The sequence below is a fragment of the Pristiophorus japonicus genome, chromosome 13 (assembly GCF_044704955.1).
Source record: "Pristiophorus japonicus isolate sPriJap1 chromosome 13, sPriJap1.hap1, whole genome shotgun sequence".
Lineage (NCBI taxonomy): Eukaryota > Metazoa > Chordata > Chondrichthyes > Pristiophoridae > Pristiophorus > Pristiophorus japonicus.
Genome location: NC_091989.1, coordinates 90,665,508 through 90,685,781, shown reverse-complemented (window position 1 = coordinate 90,685,781; position 20,274 = coordinate 90,665,508). Strand labels below are relative to the sequence as shown.

The window sequence follows — 20,274 nt, the reverse complement described above, 5'->3', positions numbered from 1 at the left end:
ATTCAACTACAACACCAAGTATGCCACTTGATTGAACCTCACTGTCTCACATCAAGTTTCATACAAAATATCTTGGTCCCCGTGTTGCCTCTGACCTGCAGTTCCAAAATATAGTGCGATAACAGAGAGACCCTGGTATGTCTATCAACACTTACAACGTTTAAACTTTATTAGATGGAGGAAGAGATTAATGTTAATGGAAGCAGCGGAGTGCGATACCCAGTCACGAGAATGAGACACTTTACGGGAAGGGTCTCCTGATACTTGGAGACCACTGGACCCCCCCCCCACCAGCCCAGGGAAATGGTATAAACATATGTTTCAGCCTTTTACATTGTTTCCCTGGAGGGTTCACTGATCGTTCGCTATAGTAATACTGGGAGATCAGTAGAAACCCTGTGGATTTTCAGGGCCATGAAATGCTAACTAACGGTGAATAAAGTATTATGTTCCTAACACAGATGAGACTGCACACAGGGAGGTTAAAGTAACAGTAACCTCAGTCTTTATTCAGACACTCCAGAGTGAGGAACAGGCCTTAGGAGCCGGCTTATATACAGTGCTCCCAAGGGATGCTGGGATCTCTTGGGACTTCAAGGGATGCGCTCCCTGGTGGCGGAACATGGGAGTGCATGCTTTACAGGTACACAACATCACTCGCCCCCCCCCCCCCCCCAAGTCAAAGTGAAAACTATTTACAAGGTGAGGTGGTTGGGAGCCTTTCTTTCCCTGGTGGACTGTCTCGGTACAAATGTCTGTTCTGGTGTGTTGGCTGTGCCCTCGCTGGGCTGGAGTATTGTTGGCCCTGCAGGGCTGCTGGGTGAGCCTGGTCTTGCTGGGCTTTTGGGCGAGCCTGGCCTTGCTGGGCTGTTGGGCGTGATGGGTTCGATTTCCTGGTCCGGGGTGGTTGATCCTTTGGGTGTGTGTTGTGGGCTGAAGAAAGGTAGTGTCTGCTGTGGGTTGTTCAGGACAGTCTGTGAACCGCAGCCTCGTTTGGTCCAGGTGCTTTCTGCAAATTTGTCCATTGTCTAGTTTGACTACAAACACCCTACTCCCTTCTTTAGCTATCCCCGTCCCCGCGATCCACTTGGGACCATGTCCATAGTTTAGCACATACACAGGGTCATTCAGATCAATTTCCCGTAACACAGTGGCGTGACCCATCGTTTACATTTTGTTGCTGTCACCTGCTCTCTACCTGATCATGCAGGTTGGAGGGAACCAGCGCGAGTCTGGTTTTAAGTGTCCTTTTCATGAGTAGCTCAGCCGGGGGCACCCCTGTGAGCGAGTGGGGTCTCATGCGATAGCTGAGCAGTACTCGGGACAGGTGGGTTTGGAGTGAGCCTTATGTGACTCATTTAAGGCTCTGTTTAATTGTTTGTACTGCCCGCTCTGCCTGCCCATTGGAGGCTGGTTTAAACGGGGCCCAGGTGACCTGTTTGATCCCATTGCAGGTCATAAATTCTTTAAATTCGGCACTGGTGAAACATGGCCCGTTGTCACTGACCAGCATGTCAGGCAGGCCATGGGTGGCAAACATGGCCCTCAGGCTTTCAGTGGTGGCGGTGATGGTGCTTCCCGACATTATTTCACATTCAATCCATTTTGAAAAAACATCCACCACCAGGAACATTTTACCGAGAAATGGGCCCGCGTAGTCGACATGGATCCTCGACCATGGTCTGGAGGGCCAGGACCACAAACTTAGTGGTGCCTCTCTGGGCGCTTTGCTCAACTGAGCACACACGCTGCATTGCTGTGCACAGGACTCTTAAGTCAGAGTCGATACCGGGCCACCACACGTGGGATCTGGCTATCGCTTTCATCATTACTATACCTGGGTGTGTGCTGTGGAGATCCGAGATGAATGTCTCCCTGCTCCTTTTTGGTAGCACTATGCGGTTACCCCACACAGGCAGTCTGCCTGAATGGACAGCTCGTCCTTTCACTGCTGGAACGGCTTGATTAGCTCTTGCATTTCAGCGGGGATGCTGGCCCAGCTCCCATGCAGTACACAGTTTTTTACTAGGGACAGCAGAGTATCTTGGCTGGTTCAAGTCCTAATCTGGCGGGCCGTGACAGGTGATTTATCATTTTCAAACGCTTCCATGACCATCAACAAGTCTGCGGGCTGCGCCACCATCAACAAGTTTGCAGGCTGCGTCATTTCCACCCCCGTGGTGGGCAATGGTAGCTGACTGAGAGCATCCGCACAGTTCTCGGTGCCTGGCCTGTGGCGGATGGTATAGTTATACGCTGATAGCGCGAGTGCCCACCTTTGTATGCGGGCTGAGGCATTAGTATTTATCCCCTTGTTTTCAGCGAACAGGGATGTGAGGGGCTTGTGATCGGTTTCCAGCTCAAATTTGAGGCCAAACAGGTACTGATGCATTTTGTTTACTCCGAACACACACGCTAATGCCTCTTTCTCAATCATGCTGTAGGCCCTCTTGGCCTTAGACAAGCTCCTGGAGGCATAGGCGACAGGTTGCAACTTCCCCGCAACGATAGCTTGTTGTAATACACACCCGACTCCGTACGACGACGCATGACATGCTAGCACAAGTCATTTACACGGGTTATACAATACAAGCAGCTTGTTGGAGCATAAAATGTTTCTGGCTTTCTCAAAAGCAATTACTTGTTTTTTTCCCCATACCCAGTTCTCACCTTTACGCAATAACACATGAAGGGACTCGAAAAGGGTGCTTAACCCCGGTAGGAAGTTACCAAAATAGTTGGAGTCCCAGGAACGACCGCAGCTCCGTGATGTTCTGTGGCCTGGGCACGTTCCTGATGGCCTCTGTCTTGTCGTCTGTGGGCCGAATGCCGTCCGCCGCGATCTTTCTCCCCAAAAACTTCACTTCTGTTGCCATGAAGACGCATTTCAACCTCTTCAGCCGCAGCTCTACGCGATCCAGTTGCTGGAGGACCTCCTCCAGGTTTTGTAGGTGCTCAACGGTGTCCCGACCCGTGACCAATATGTCGTCCTGAAAACTACCGTGCGTGGTACCGACTTGAGTAGGCTCTCCATGTTTCTCTGGAAGATCGCTGCAGCCAACCGAATTCCAAATGGGCATCTGTTGTAGATGAACAGTCCCTTGTGCGTGTTGATGAGCTCTTTGGTGTACGTTCTCAATTTCGTGTGGGTGGGGCTCAGGGCTGGTCTGAGTGCCTTGTTGCACCACAGTCTCTCAAACATCTTTTTACTCATGATGGATTGGCTAGTGCCAGTGTCCAGTTCCATGGCTACGTTAAGCCATTCAATTTTACATTTAGCATTATAGGTGGACATATTGTCAAAAATGTGTGCACCCCATGTACTTCAGCATCTGCCTCCTCTCTTTGAAGCTCGAAATTGCTTTGATCCACCATGGACCGATCTTCCTCTGCCATGTGGTGGTTAACAGGTTTTTCAGAGCTTGCAGCTTGTCTGCAAGCTCGTTGGAGGTGCCCCATTGTTCCACAGCTCTTGCAAACATACCCTTTGAAGCGGCATGAATAGGCTGAATTGAAGCCTCCACAACGCCAACAAGGTGTGAATTGCCTTGCATTCATCCTTTGTTGCGGACTCGGAGTCATCTGGGTCACCTCAGGCCAGCTGACAGTTGCAGACTGGTGGTTTCTGCCCTGTACATTTCTGCTTGCAAACACAGTTCCAGTTAATTCATGAACATTGCTAGCACTTGTGCGTTGAGAGATTTGTTTGGTGTTATGACTGGTGGACATAAGCGCCTGTGCAATCGCAATGGCCTTACTGTGAGGGTCAGTATCTCTACAGTCAAAAGTTTTCGTAAGATGGTCTCATGGCCAATGCCCAGTACAAAAAAGTCTCTGAGCATCTGTTCCAGGTAGCCATCAAACTCACATTGTTCTACAAGTCGCCTTAGCTCGGCGACGTAGCTCGCCACTTCCTGACCTTCAGATCGCTGGCACGTGTAGAACCGATACCTCGCCATCAGCACGCTCTCCCTCGGGTTAAGATGCTCCCGAACCAGTGTACACAGCTCCTCATACGACTTATCTGTGGTTTTCACCAGAGCCAGAAGATTCTTCATGAGGCTGTAGGTCGGTGACCCACAGACAGTGAGGAGGACCACTCTCCTTTTTGCAGCGCTTCCTTCTCCGTCCAGCTCATTGGCTACAAAGTACTGGTCTAGCCTTTTGACATAGGCTTCCCAGTCCTCACCCTCCGAGAACTTCTCCAGGATGCCCACAGTTTGCTGCATTTTTGCGTTGGATTTGTATACTCGTCGCCAGTTATTGTGTTCCGAACACAGATGAGACTGCACACAGGGAGGTTAAAGTAACAGTGACCTCAGTCTTTATTAAGCACTTCAGAGTGAGGAACAGGCCTTGGGGGCCAGCTTATGCACAGTGCTCCCAAGGGATGCTGGAATCTCTTGGGACTTCACAGGATGCGCTCCCTGGTGGCGGAACATGGGAGTGCATGCTTTACAGATACACAACATAAAGGAAAGAGTACTTTAAATCATAGATCATACAACACAGAAGGAGGCCATTCCACCTGTGCCGGCTCTTTGAAAGAGCTATCCAACTAGTCCTACTGCCCTGCTCTTTCCCCATAGTTGGCTCAGTGGGTAGCACACACTCCTCTGAATCAGAAGGTTGTGGGTTCAAGTCCCACTCCAGGGACATGAGCACATAAATCTAGACTGACACTCCAGTGCAGTGCTGAGGGAGTGCTGCACTGTCGGAGGTGCTGTCTTTTGGAAGGTATGTTAAACCGAGGCCCAGTCTATCCCCTCTGCCTTCGGTAAAAGATTAGTAAAAGAGTTGAGAAGTTGTCTTGGTGTCCTGGCCAACATTTATCCCTCCGCCAACATCACTGAAATTGGTTACCGGGTCATTTATTTCATTGATGTTTGTGGGAGAATGCTGTGTGCAAATTAGCTTCTGCGTTTCCTACACTGCAACAGTGACTACACTTTAAAAGTACTTCATTGGCTGTAAATCATTTTGGTACATTGTGAGGTCATGAGAGGCACTATATAAATGTTCTTTCTTTCTATCTGGGACCTTGCCAAGCATCCAGCTGCCATTCTGAGCTACAAATATTACTTATTTGAATTCAAAGCTGTTTCGGCATTCCAAAGAAATAGTGAAAAGTAGTTTTATTAAGAAATATTAACCTAAGTTTCTAACTGGTGTTATTTTAATGCCTCCATTTATTTCTAATGGATTTCAGTTTCCACTAGTTTAAACAAACGGCAATTGGAAAATCTAGGCTTATGATCTCAGGTATAGGAGTCAGTCATTGTGATAATGGAGCTCAGTTCAAACAGGAGGGCTGAGCCATCAATAAGATTTACCCCTCTTGTATTTGTCATCTTCTAGGGTTCAGTCAGCAGACCCCAGAGTCCCCAGCTTGGTAAGTCCTTTTCAAAATATTTATTCTTTCTATTATCTTCAATATTCATTAATAATACTTCACTGCAGAAATAATACTGTCAGAGCAATAAAATGTAGAACAAATATGTCCCACATCACATCACCCCAGATTCTCCCCTTATGTCCTAATAGTGCCAGAGTAAGTTACATGAGCATCAACAGTCCTCCAGAACTGGCAGCTATTCCTCATCTCAACCATGGAGGAAATCGTAGTGCTTCCCTGACTCCGCACAACAGCACATTGTAGCTGGGTAGTGATTAGGTGTGGGAGTACTGTTTGAGTTTTCAATTGCAGAAGCCAGGGAGTGATAGGGCTGCTGTAGAGCTCTAACTACTGATGTGGCAGGGAAGAGCACGAATGGAACCTGTAACTTACTGCTCTGTGTGGCCCAGTAGCACAGCCACCAACATCTGTGAATCAGGTTTTTGCTGATCCGCTGCACTGAAGCTGGCGGTGAACTGGGACTTGGCAGAGTTCAGGCAGAATAATATAATGTGCATGTTGAGCTGTTTTTTACCCAGTAAAGGATTGTCACATCTGGATGTATTTTACTGGGAATGGCATCCTGCCATGTACTGACTTCTGTGCTTTCATTGTTTCCCCGTAATTGCTTTCGTCCTGTTACAAATTATGGAGGGCAAAAACTAGACGGTGGCTGCATTGCTAAACATTGTAATCCTGTGTAGCCTCTCCTGCACAATCCCTCTATGGCCTCACCCCTCCTTATCTCTGCAACCTTCGCCAGCCCTACAACCCTTCAAGATCTCTGTGCTCCTCCAATTCTGCCTTTTTGCCCTGATTTTCATCGCTCCACCATTGACAGCCGTGCCCTAAGTTGCCTAAGCTCTAGAATTTCTTCCCTGAACCTGTCTGCCTTTCTATCCCTCTCCTCCTTTTAAGTCTATCCTTAAAACCCACCTCTTTGACCAAGCTTTTAGTCGTCTGTCCTAATATCGCTTTATGTGACTCTGCGTCAAATTGTTAATGCTCCTTTGAAGTGTCTTGGGACGTTTTACTACATTAAAGGTGCTAAATAAATGCAAGTTGTTGCGCATTATGGGGACATAACGTGAAATAAAAACAGAAAAGGCTGGAAATACTCAGCAGGTCAGGCAGCATCTGTGAAGAAGAAACAGAGTTAACGTTTCAGGTCGTCAGAACTGGAAAAAGTTAGAGATGTAACAGATTTTAAGGCAGTGAAAGGGGGAGGGGAGGAAAGGGTGGAAGGCAGGAGAGATTAAATGAAAAGCGATGATATATACAAAGCAAAAGGAGATGGTAATGGGATAAGCAAAGAAACAAAAGATGAGTTTAGAAGAGGTGTAAATAGGAATGGCAGAAACATCAACAGCTGGTATCTGAAAAAATAGGTGCAGAGGTTATGGTCTGAAATTGTTGAACACAATGTTGAGTCCAGAAGGCTGTAAAGTGCCTAATCGAAAGATGAAGTGCTGTTCCTCGAGCTTACGTTGAGCTTCATTGGAACAGTATCAGAGACCGAGGACGGAGATATCAGAGTGGGAGTGGAGCGGAGAATTGAAGTGACAGACGACCGGAAGCTCAGGGTCATGCTTATGGACTGAACGGAGGTGTTCTGCAAAGCAGTCAACCAATCGGCGTTTGGTCTCCCCAGTATAGAGGAGACCACATCGTGAGCAGCGACTACAGTATACTAAATTGCAAGAAGTACAAGTAAGTCGCTGTTTCACCTGAAAAGGAGTGTTTGAAGCCTTGGATAGTGGAAAGGGAGGAGGTAATAGGGCAGGTGTTGCATAATGTGAAGCAGGTTCAGATCAAGCCATATTTTGAAATGAAACTGTCCAGAAGTACTAAGCACACCAACAGCAGTGCATATGAGATGATGTGCTGCTCTCTGTCACCCCGCCATACCTCCCCACGGACACATTTGTACTGCGCCACACCGTCTGCTCCATTTGAAATGATCAAACACAGGGCTCCAGTGTGTACAGAGTAAGGACTTGGGGACACATTTGGGTAAGTTTATCAATCTCGTACTCCCAATGGGGAGCCACGAGCAAAGGGAGAGTAAAGTCGAACTACAACATTTCCACGCTGGTTATCCGAACTGAGCTCCCCTTGAATGCAGCAAAGCATGAATTTACCCTATAGTTCAAGTGTTCATGTTCAAGCACTCATCGCAGTCTAGCCAGTCTTAGCTGAATTCTATTGGTCTTCTGCACTTCTGAACTCTGATCTCTCCAACTGTTCTCTTTCTTCCTGTTTCCAGTGCAGGAATATCTCAACCACAGCCCACCTGTGCTGTGCTAGCTAAGATCTATTTGCACTTTTATTTCATTCTAATTGGTTTGTCCAGTTTGAGTTTTAATGATCTGAGGGGTTTGGAAAGGGTTGTGCTTAGCGATGTTGTCGCATTGGAGAATAAATCCTAAATCAGAGCACCAAGATCTGTTACTGGCAGCAACTTGAGATAGATGAAAATTATGAGAAGAAGAATTTAAACTTAATATCTGGTCCCCTGAGGCTCCATCTTATTATGTTTGTACTGTACCTATGAATGACTCCATGAGGCAATGTGTTGTACTCAAACTGTAGTGACCTTGGTCCTTTATTCTTAACTCCGGAGTGAGGCAGTCGCATGGTGGCTCCCCTTTTATGCAGCCCTTGCCACCAGGGCAGGACAAAAAACCCCGGTCTCCACCAGTTGCACCCTCTAGTGGTGCCAGCATGTATATACACAATGTAAACCTTATTGATCGTATATCAGGTAAACAAGTCTCCATCTTATGCAACTATACAGTAACTACACAGAGAGTATATCTATAGTCTGCATATATAACATCACTCTCCCCCAAGTCCATTGGGCCAATTACCTTTGCACTATGTGCTCTGGCTTAGCTCTCCCCAGATTTAAGTGCCAATAGCCCTTGCAGCTTGGCTGTGCTTTGGCTTGGTGCTCTCCCTGTTAACCCCCAAGTCCTTTTGCCACAACATTGGGTAGTGGTTACCAGTTTGGATGGTTCGATGATGCAGTGGAGGTTCCAGAGGATTCTGGATGTTCCAGAAGATTCTGGATGTTATCCATGTGTGTGTCCATGGCTACATACATCCATTTCCCACCCCCCCCCCCCCCCACAGCGAGAGCATGCAACTGGCCCGTTACATAAACATACAGGATCAGACACAGTGCAAGTACAAAGAAAGGAAGAAAAAAAAAATTGTTTTTAATAGTTTGTGTCGTGACACCTTGGTTCGGCGACTTACATTCGTTACGTTTTATGGTTATGCGCCTGGATTGGGTAGATTGCATAATTAGTTCAGTCATGGTCAATACTGAGGTAACGGTATAGGTATGCGAGGACGCTAGTTCCAGAGCAACCGGACTGGGTCCTAGTCGTCTGATGGCGGCACTGTGCCCCCTGCTAGCAGGGTAGCCTTGGTTCGCTCACCTTGCCAGGACTCAGCCTTTGCCGTTGCCTAGTGGTGGGCAGAGCCACAGATGTATGTGATCTCCCTGTCCTCCTTTCAGGGCTGCAGAATCTTCTGCCTACTCTCTAACAGTGCTGGGAACTTGGCTGTTCCAGGTCCCGTTTGGGGAACTTGTTGGTTCTGACCTTTCGCTCCCGGACATGGCCGAGGTAGTGACTGGGTCTGTGGGCTGCGCCGTCTCCAACCGGGTGGTGGGCAATGGCGGCCGGCTGCGCGTATTGACGCCGTTTTCATTTCCAGGTCCGTGGCGAATAGTGCCATCAGGTGCCTGCAGCATGGGATAGATCTGGACAGGGTATCAAGATCAGTGCCTTCACCCTCCTAAGGTCGCTGGCCTATAACTTGTGGGGACACCTGGGGCAGGGCATCTTTACCCTCCCGAATTCGCTCGCTTGCTACTTTTGGGGACACTCTGTTCCCAACATCCCGCAACATTTTGTTCTTTACATTCTTAATCGGTTCATTACATTGATTGCCATACATACAATGTCTCCAAGTTCAGTTGGTTGCAGATCTCCTTGAAGAGAACCCTGCCACGCCATGCTGTTCCTCGCTGCAACAGGAACGCCATCTTGCCTCTGTCCTCGAGGTTGACTGCCTTGATCCTTCTCTCCCACGATTCTGCTACAAAAGCTGGAGGAGTGCCTGTGAATTCGATCTTCCTCCCCAGGAGTCCTGCCACTGGAGCCGGGAAGGTACTTTTAGGTCAGGCAGTCATGATGGACAGTCTGTGCCTCAGGTGCTGCGCGGGTCTGTTCTCTGGTGCCTGGCCCAAGCAAAGGTGAGATTTTGCTCTGCCTCTGACCACAGGGGACATCGATTGCTGGAGTGAAGAGGCCTTCCCATTTCCACTGGATCTTCCCCATCCACCTTCTTCCGAGTAACGTTGGACCATCACCTGCAAAAATCCACAGAGGTAACTTGTGCACCACACCATTGTGGATTATACTTACAGCCGCACTACCAAGGACTGGGATCAGCTCCTTGGTGTAGGCGCGCAACTTTTTCTGTACTGGAACCAGCTCGGGTCGTTTTTCGTTCCATAGCGCCTCGAAGGCATCCTGGCTCGCTCCCGTGTCCACTTCCATGAAGACTGGAATGCCGTTTATCGCGACTTCCATCTTCACTGGAGGACAATCGGTGGTGCAGGTATACACTCCATATACTACTTCTTGTAGCTGAGCTGCCTCTCTGGCCAAATCATCATACTCCCCGCTGGATTCAAAGTCATCTACCGACTCCTCTGCTGGACCGTGAGTCGTATTTCGTTTACACATGCGCTGGATGTGGCCCTTCGTGTTACAGGTTTTGCATACGTACTCAGCAAACCGACACTGGTGAGCCCTATGGTTTCCTCCGCAACGCCAGCATGGTGCTACTCGATTAGTACCTCTCGGTGGACTCAGTTCTGGAACCCTGAGGTCTGTGCTCTCTGCCCTGGGTAGAGCCACGTTCTACAGTCTTGCCTGTGAAAGGCACTATTCTGTGTACAGTACTTGCCAGATTTGAGTCCACAGGCTGAATGATTTGCTTGGTGCTGCAGGTCGAGGTCATGAATGCCTGACTGATGCTGATGGCTTTCTGCAGGTTGACTGTGGTGTCAGGAGGCCCTTGTGGCCACTTCCTATAACGAAGATGTCTCGCAATGCTTCATTGAGGTGCATGCCAAAATCACACGGTGTCACAAGTCTCCTGAGGTCGGCTGCATATTTTGCAATCTCCTGGCCCTCAGGTCTGCGGTGAATGTAGAATCTGTGCCTGGCCATGAGGATGCTCTCTTTTGGTTTAAATTGGTCGTGAATTAGTTCAGTCAGTTCATCGTATGTCTTATCCTTGGCCTTCGTGGGTGCTAGCAAGTCCCTGACGAGGCGGTTGACCTCGGGTCCACAACTAGTCAGTCTCCGTCAATGTGTCCGTCACCCCTGCCAGGTCGTTTGCCACAAAAAATAGCTCGAGCCTTTCCATGAAGGCATCCCAATCATCACCCTCTGCGAAGTCTTTTTGTGTGCCAAAGGTAGCCATAATATCGGGTGAAAGTCCTTATTCTTGTCGCCAGTTATTATGTTTGTACGGTACCTGTACCACGAGGCAATGTGTTGTACTCAAACTGTAGTGACCTTGGTCCTTTATTCCTAACTCCAGAGTGAGGCAGCCGCATGGTGGCTCCCCTTTTATACAGTCCCTGCCACCAGGGCAGGACAGGAATCCCTGGTCTGTACCAGTTGCACCCTCTAGTGGTGCCAGCATGTATATACACAGTCTAAACCTTATTGATAGAACATCAGGTAAACAAGTCTCCATCTTATGCAACTATACAGTGACTACACAGAGAGTATACCTATAGTCTGCATATATAACACATGGTATGGATCTAAACAGCCCATGCAGACAAAATGTTTGGACTCCTGCTCTACTCTCTCATTCAATTCCTTCATTAGACTGTGCAAATGTCAGATACAAACCATGGTAACAGCCCAGTCCATGGGTGGGGTTGCCATCTCATTTGAATGTAGGGGCCGAAATTGCCCCCCCCCCCCCCCCCCATCATAAGCTTCATTACCGTCTCTAAAAGGCGTAAATGGAGTGGATAGCCCTCACCGACCTGGGGCGGAAGGATGGGCTGACCCGCCCAAAATTGTCCCCGGGCCGGAAGCAGTGGGAATGGGTTGTCACTCCGTCCGTTTTCCCGCCGCGTTGGGCACGCACCAACCCCTTACCGACCAATGGCGACCCGCTTTCCGCCTCCCGCGGCTATTGTCCCACGGGAAATTGCTGTGTGCGGAATTGCCCGCGGGAGCGGTGCCGCCGTCGGTCAGTGCCACTGACAGCTTTCCCCGGCGGGGAGCTGTCTGTTGTTGTGCGGCGCGTCCGCCCTTAAAGGGGAGGTTGTGTTACCGGCGACCCCATTAAATTTATTTTTGTCGGCCGACTGCCAGCTAAGGCCCGGCAACTGTGCCCCCGGGTTCGACCGGATCGCCAACAAGCAGCCTGGCACCCCCTCTTTGGTCATGTGTCCTAATTTCTCCTTATGTGGCTCGTTATCAAATTTTGCTTTATCGCTTCTGTGAAGCGCCTTGGGATGTTTTACTACTTTAAATGCACTATATAAATATAAGTTTTTGTTGTTGACTTGTGGCATTTTCCAGAATTGGTGTCCTAAAGGGAGTTTATTCCCACCAATCATCTTCCCATTTTTACCACCTCTCCAGTGTCAGCTGTAGCTCATTGGGTCGCATTCTCACTTCGAAGTCAGAATGTCGTAGGTTCATAGAAACATAGAACATAGAAAATAGGTGCAGGAGTAGGCTATTTGGCCCTTCGAGCCTGCACCACCATTCAATAAGATCATGGCTGATCATTCACCTCAGTACCCCTTTCCTGCTTTCTCTCCATACCCCTTGATCCCCTTAACCATAAGGGCCATATCTAACTCCCTCTTGAATATATCCAATGAACTGGCATCAACAACTCTCTGCGGCAGGGAATTCCACAGGGTAACAACTCTCTGAGTGAAGAAATTTCTCATCATCTCAGTCCTAAATGGCCTACCCCTTATCCTAAGACTGTGTCCCCTGATTCTGGACTTCTTCTGTCTAGTCCAGTCAGAATCTTATATGTTTCTATGAGATCCCCTCTCATCCTTCTAAATTCCAGTGAATAAAGGCCCAGTTGATCCAGTTTCTTCTCATATGTCATTCCAACCATCTCTGGAATCAGTCTGGTGAACCTTCGCTGCACTCCCTCAATAGCCAGAACGTCCTTCCTCAGATTAGGAGACCAAAACTGAACACAATAATCCAGGTGGGGCCTCACCAAGGCCCTGTACAACTTCAGCAAGACTTCCCTGCTCCTATACTCAAATCCCCTTGCTATGAAGGCCAACATACCATTTGCCTTCTTCACCGCCTGTTGTACCTGCATGCCAACTTTCAATGACTGATGAACCATGACACCCAGGTCTCGTTGCACCTCCCATTTTCCTAATCTGCCGCCATTCAGATAATATTCTGCCTTTGTGTTTTTGCCCCCAAAGTGGATAACCTCACATTTATCCACATTATACTGCATCTGCCATGCATTTGCCCAGTCACCTAACCTGTCCAAGTCACCCTGCAGCCTCTTAGCGTCCCCCTCACAGCTCACACCGCCACCCAGTTTAGTGTCGTCTGCAAACTTGGAGATATTACACTCAATTCCTTCATCCAAATCATTGATGTATATTGTAAAGAGCTAGGGTCCCAGCACTGAGCCCTGCGGCACTCCACTAGTCACTGACTGCCATTCCGAAAAGGACCCATTTATCCCGACTCTCTGCTTCCTGTCTTCCAACCAGTTCTCTATCCACGTCAGTACATTACCCCCAATACCATGTGCTTTGATTTTGCACACCAATTTCTTGTGTGGGACCTTGTCAAAAGCCTTTTGAAAGTCCAAATACACCACATCCACTGGTTCTCCCTCGTCCTCTCTGCTAGTTACATCCTCAAAAAATTCCAGAAGATTCGTCAAGGTTGATTTCCCTTTCATAAATCCATGCTGACTTGGACCGATCCTGTCACTGCTTTCCAAATGCGCTGCTATTTCATCCTTAATGATTGATTCCAACATTTTCCCCATTACTGATGTTAGGCTAACCGGTCTATAATTACCCATTTTCTCTCTCCCTCCTTTTTTAAAAAATGGTGTTACATTAGCTACCCTCCAGTCCATGGGAACTGATCCAGAGTCGATAGGTACATCAGTCATTGAAGGTTGGCATGCAGGTACAGCAGGCGGTTAAGAAAGCAAATGGCATGTTGGCCTTCATAGCGAGGGGATTTGAGTACAGGGGCAGGGAGGTGTTGCTACAGTTGTACAGGGCCTTGGTGAGGCCACACCTGGAGTATTGTGTACAGTTTTTGGTCTCCTAAACTGGGGAAGGACCTTCTTGCTATTGAGGGAGTGCAGCGAAGGTTCACCAGACTGATTCCCGGGATGGTGGGACTGACCTATCAAGAAAGACTGGATCAACTGGGCTTGTATTCACTGGAGTTCAGAAGAATGAGAGGGGACCTCATAGAAACGTTTAAAATTCTGACGGGGTTAGACAGGTTAGATGCAGGAAGAATGTTCCCAATGTTGGGGAAGTCCAGAACCAGGGGACACAGTCTAAGGATAAGGGGTAAGCCATTTAGGACCGAGATGAGGAGGAACTTCTTCACCCAGAGAGTGGTGAACCTGTGGAATTCTCTACCACAGAAAGTTGTTGAGGCCAATTCACTAAATATATTCAAAAAGGAGTTAGATGAAGTCCTTATTACTAGGGGGATCAAGGGGTATGGTGAGAAAGCAGGAATGGGGTACTGAAGTTGCATGTTCAGCCATGAACTCATTGAATGGCGGTGCAGGCTAGAAGGGCCGAATGGCCTACTCCTGCACCTATTTTCTATGTTTCTATGTTAGAAAATGATCACCAATGCATCCACTATTTCTATGGCCACTTGCTTAAGTACTCTGGGATGCAGACTATCAGGCCCCGGGAATTTATCGGTCTTCAATCCCATCAATTTCCCGAACACAATTTCCCGCCTAATAAGGATATCCTTCAGTTCCTCCTTCTCACTAGACCCTCGGTCCCTTAGTACATCCGGAAGGTTATTTGTGTCTTCCTTCGTGAAACAGAACCAAAGTATTTGTTCAATTGGTCTGCCATTTCTTTGTTCCCCATTATAAATTCACCTGAATCTGACTGCAAGGGACCTACGTTTGTCATCTCTAATCTTTTCCTCTTCACATATCTATCGAAACTTTTGCAGTCAATTTTTATGTTCCCGGCAAGCTTCCTCTCGTACTCCATTTTCTCCCTCTTAATTAAACCCTTAGTCCTCCTCTGCTGAATTCTAAATTTCTCCCAGTCCTCAGGTTTGCTGCTTTTTCTGGCCAATTTATATGCCTGTTCCTTGGATTTAACACTATCCTTAATTTCCCTTGTTAGCCATGGTTGAGCCACCTTTCCCGTTTTTTTTAACTCCAGACAGGGATGTACAATTGTTGAAGTTTATCCATGTGATCTTTAAGTGTTTGCCATTGCCTATCCACCGTCAACCCCCCCAAGTATCATTTGCCGGTGTATTCTAGCCAATTCACGCCTCATACCGTTGAAGTTACCTTTCCTTAAGTTCAGGACTCTAGTCTCTGAATTAACTGTGTCACTCTCCATCTTAATAAAGAATTCTACCATATTATGGTCACTCTTCCCCAAGGGGCCTCGCACAACAAGATTGCTAATTAGTCCTCTATCATTATACATCACCCAGTCTAGGATGGTCAGCCCTCTAGTTGGTTCCTCGACATATTGGTCTAGAAAACCATCCCTAATACACTCCAGGAAATCCTCCTCCACCGCATTACTACCAGTTTGGTTAGCCCAATCAATATGTAGATTAAAGTCGCCCATGATAACTGCTGTACCTTTATTACACACATCCCTTATTTCTTGTTTGATACTGTCCCCAAACTCACTACTACTGTTTGGTGGTCTGTACACAACTCCCACTAACGTTTTCTGCCCTTTGGTATTCCACAGCTCCACCCATACCGATTCCACATCATCCAAGCTAATGTCCCTCCTTACTGTTACATTAATTTCCTCTTTAACCAGCAACGCCACCCCGCCACCTTTTCCTTTCTGTCTATCCTTCCTAAATGTTGAATACCCCTGTACGTTGAGTTCCCAGCCTTGGTCACCCTGGAGCCATGTCTCCGTGATGCCAATTACATCATATCCGTTAACTGCTATCTGCGCAGTTAATTCGTCCACCTTATTCCGAATACTCCTCGCATTGAGGTACAGAGCCTTCAGGCTTGCCTTTTTAACACACTTTGCCCCTTTAGAATTTTGCTGTAATGTGGCCCTTTTTGTTTTTTGCCTTGGGTTTCTCTGCTCTCCACTTTTACTATTCTCCTTTCTATCTTTTGCTTCTGCCTCCATTTTATATCCTTCTGTCTTCCTGCATAGGCTCCCATCCCCCTGCCATATGAGTTTAACTCTTTCCCAACAGCACTAGCAAACACTCCCCCTAGGACGTTGGTTCCGGTCCTGCCCAGGTGCAGACCGTCCGGTTTGCACTGGTCCCACCTCCCCCAGAACCGGTTCCAATGTCCCAGGAATTTGAATCCCTCCCTTCTGCACCACTCATCAAGCCACGTATTCATCTGAGCTATCCTGCAATTCCTACTCTGACTAGCACGTGGCACTGGTAGCAATCCCGAGATTACTACTTTTGAGGTCCTACTTTTTAATATAGCTCCTAGCTCCCTAAATTCGTCTCATAGGACCTCATCCCGTTTTTTACCTATATCATTGGTATCTATATGCACCACGACAACTGGCTGATCACCCTCCCTTTTCAGAATATCCTGCACCCGCTCCGAGACATCCTTGACCCTTGCACCAAGGAAGCAACATATCATCCTGGAGTCTCGGTTGCGGCCGCAGAAACGCCTATCTATTCCCCTTACAATCGAATCCCCTATCACTATAGCTCTCCCACTCTTTTTCCTGCCCTCCTGTGCAGCAAAGCCACCCATGGTGCCATGAACTTGGCTGCTGCTGCTCTACTCTGATGACTCATCCCCCTCCACTGTACCCAAGCTCCACTTCAGTAAATTAAGCACAATCTGGGCTAACAGTCCAGTACTGAGGGAGTATTTCACTGTTGGAGATGCTTGATGTTAAACAGAGTCCCTGCCTGCCTGCTCAGGTGGATGTAAAAGATTCCCTGGCACTATTTGAAGAAGAGCAGGAGAGTTCTCCCGTGTCCTGGCCAATATTTATCCCTCAGTCAACATCTAAAAACAGATTCCCCAATCATCTCTCTCATTGCTCTGAGTTTGCCTTTATAATAACAGTGACAAGACTTCAAAAGTAATTAATTGGCTGTGGACATCCTGAGGACATAAAAGATGCTATAGAATACAAGTTCCTTTGTTTCCCCAGAGGTGCTGACTGGTAAGAGGGGAAGGCAGGGGAGACAACTTATTCCCCAGTATTTCAGGTGCAGTAATTCACTTACTTCAGGCTTAGACTTTATTTTGCCTGGGCAGGCTGCTGGCTGACAGATGGTGGTCATGAGTTGAGCGGTTCTGCAGCTAGTGCTCTGCTTCTGTTTACTGTGATGTTTTATGACCCTGGGTTTGCTCAAGCACACATCATAAAGTAATTGAGTGAACTGCAAACAGGGTGAAGAGTTTCAAACAAATTTGGTGGGAATGGAAATGACGGGCCGTAAATTGCGCACGCGCCCGAAGAGGCCTCGCAAATGCCGGTTCCTGGGGCGCGATGCGCATGTACCGAGAACCGGCATTTAAATGTCTTTTGACAGATCGCACACACCCCGGGAGAAGGGCTTATACATGCCCAACTCTTGCCCACCGAATGTCCTTCAAACTCTTACGCCTGGTAAAAGAAGGCGTATAGCTTACTTTTACTGGCGTAAGAGTTTTAAACGACAGAAAAATTAAATTTTATCACTAATTTTTATATTTAAAAACCATTAAGATAAGTTTATTTTTAACACTATTAAAAAAAAAATAATAATTTGTTTCCTAAAACATTTAATTTAATTCAATTTCAATTAATGTTATATTTGTGAGGTGATTTTTTAATTTATTGTGTTGAGTTTCTGTGTTTTGGGAGGTATTCTCATTGATAGTGATGGGAGTTCATACAAATGGAGATCACCATTATTATCTCTGAGAATACTCCATGTTCATTGGTGGCCCAGGCGCACGTGATCCCAGATTGCGCTTTCGTTCCTGGGACGTGTGAGCCCATACACTGCACTGTGAATGGAGGCTTCAGACCACAAGTATACGTTCCTCCGGGACCACCAGATACTTTTGTAAAAAAAAAATGCATTTGGAGGCGTCTACCCGTAGGAAGCCACCGACCGCAATTTTTGGGCGATTGTATTTTTAACAAACTGAAATTTAGTTTGTTTTTTTAACTTAAAAAATTGCAAGTCAATTGACCGTAAATAGTCAACTTATGGCTAGTTTTAAGTGATGCTGTGCACCACTTAGATTCCTGACTTAATAATATGGCCCTTTCCCATCCCTCCTGAAATTTTGAGATTGCAACTCATATTGGCTGCAGAATTTTCAAGAATCTCTGTGCAATTTACTGAAAGAGCTGCAGTCATAGATTATTGTGCATAGATGCATAAGCAAAAAGCTGCAGAAGTTAAAGCAGAGAAGGGGGCTATTCAGCCCACCGCACCTATGCTAACTCTAACACCCTAGCTAAACTATCTAGTCCAGTTTTCTCCAATTGAATATTGGGAAGACCGAAGCCATTGTTTTCGGTCCCCACCACAAACTCCGTTCCCTAGCCACTGACTCCATCCCTCTCCCCAACTCCTGTCTGAGGCTGAACCAGACTGTTCGCAACTTTGGTGTCATATCTGACCCTGAAATTAGCTTTCAACCACATATCCGGAGCATAACTAAGACCGCCTATTTCCACATCCGTAACATCGTCCGTCTCCGTCCTTGCCTCAACTCATCCATTGCTGAAACCCTCATCCAGGTCTTTGTTACCTCTGGACTTGACTATTCCAAAGCACTCCTGGCTGGCCTCCCACATTCTACCCTACGTAAACTAGAGGTGATCCAAAACTCGGCTGCCCCGTGTCCTAACTCGCACCAAGTCCTGCTCACCCATCACCCCTGTGCTCGTTGACCTACATAGGCTTCCGGTTAAGCAACGCCTCGATTTCAAAATTCTCATCCTTATTTTCAAATCCCTCCCTAGCCTCGTCCCTCTCTATCTCTGTAATCTTCTCCAACGGCCGCCCCCCCCCACCGCCACACCCCCCTCCCCCCCCCACCCCGAGATATCTGCACTCCTCTAATTCTGCCCTCTTGAGCATCCCTGATTATAATTGCTCAACCATTGGTGGCCATGCCTTCTGTTGCCTCGGCCCAAAGTTCTGGAATTCCCTCCCTAAACCTCTCCGGCTCTCTACTTCTCTCTCCTCCTTTTGGTCACCTGCACTAATTTCTAGTTATGTGGCTCGGTGTCAAATTTTTATCTCATAATACTTGCATTTATATAGCGCCTTTCACGACCGCCGGACGTCTCAGCACTTTATAGTCAATGAAGTACTTTTGCCGTGTAGTCGCTGTTGTAATGTGGAAAACGCGACAACCAACTTGCGTACAGCAAACTCCCACAAACAGCAATGGGATAATGACCAGATAATGGGGGCCGAAATTGCGGTCGGAGGCTTTCCGCAGGCAATTGCCTCCGACCTGAAACATTTCTATGAATTTACCTGGTAGTCCGGGAGGAGCGTGGGATTCCGGTGGGGAGTCCTTCTCTTCCCGCGCTGCGAAGCGCGCTCCAGTCGTCTAGGTTCCCATGCAGAAGGTGCAGTCACGTGTGACTGCTCAACCAATCAGGTACTGTATTCCACAGCTTTCCCATTAATAGCACTGAGAACTCCGTATCTACCAGTTCTCATTGCTATTAATGAGGAAAAAAACCACACTAAACACATATAATAAAAATAAAAAACACACCTCGCATAATTAAAATTAATTGAAATGAAAGTTAATAAATATCTGAGAAAAAAATTTTTTCCAAGCTTTTAAAAAGTTTTTAAAATTATGGTTAAAAATAAATGTAACGTAGTGGACAGAGTTTTTAAAAATGTGTTTTTTTAATTTAATATTTTTGAATGGTTTTTAAACTCTTACGCCTGTAAAAGTAGGCTAGGCGCCTGCTTTTATTAGGCGCAAGAATTTTGAGGACATTTGCTGGGCAAGATATGGGTAAATCCCTCAATCTTGCCCTTGCAAATGTCCTCGCTCCCGAGATGCGTTGGATCTGTCGAACTCCAACTTGACAGATCTGAAAAGCCGGTTTTAAGCACATGTGCATTGTCCATACGGACCCGGGAAGGCCGGGGTTTCCAAGCCAAAAGTTTTTTGTTATGTTGATTGAGCGATAATTATTGGCAAGGACACCGGGGATAACTCCCCTGCTCTTCTTTGAAATAGTGCCATGGGATCTTTTACGTCAACCTGAGAGAGCAGACAGCACCTTGGTTTAATGTCTCATCCGAAAGACGGCACCTCCAACAGTGCAGCACTCCCTCAGCACTCAATCTAGATTTATGTGCTCAAATTCCTGGGGTGGGACTTGAACCCACAACCTTCTGACATAGGTGAGGGTGCTACCCACTGAGCCACAGCTGAAACTATTAAAGATGCTTTATAAATACAAATTGTTGTAGTCTAATCCCATTTCTGTGTCTTTTCATTTTGGATTCTTTCTTTTCAAATACTTCTCCGATTCCCTTTAAATGATGTGTTAAAGCATTCCATGTACCCAAAATCAAAAGAAGGAA

At 47.1% G+C, this 20,274-nt stretch overlaps 1 protein-coding gene across 4 annotated transcripts in view; it reads left to right on the top strand.

Annotated features, from left to right (window-relative positions):
* The window catches only part of st3gal2 (ST3 beta-galactoside alpha-2,3-sialyltransferase 2), a 468,108-nt gene that overhangs the window by 180,440 nt on the left and 267,394 nt on the right, over positions 1-20,274 (top strand). The window contains exon 3 of one of the 4 annotated variants that reach the window (XM_070897756.1): positions 5,359-5,392. The exons of the other annotated variants lie outside the window; for them this stretch is intronic. The gene's annotated coding sequence lies outside the window, so the exon portion shown is untranslated. The remainder of the gene's footprint in view (positions 1-5,358; positions 5,393-20,274) is intronic. 4 annotated transcript variants of the gene reach the window in all.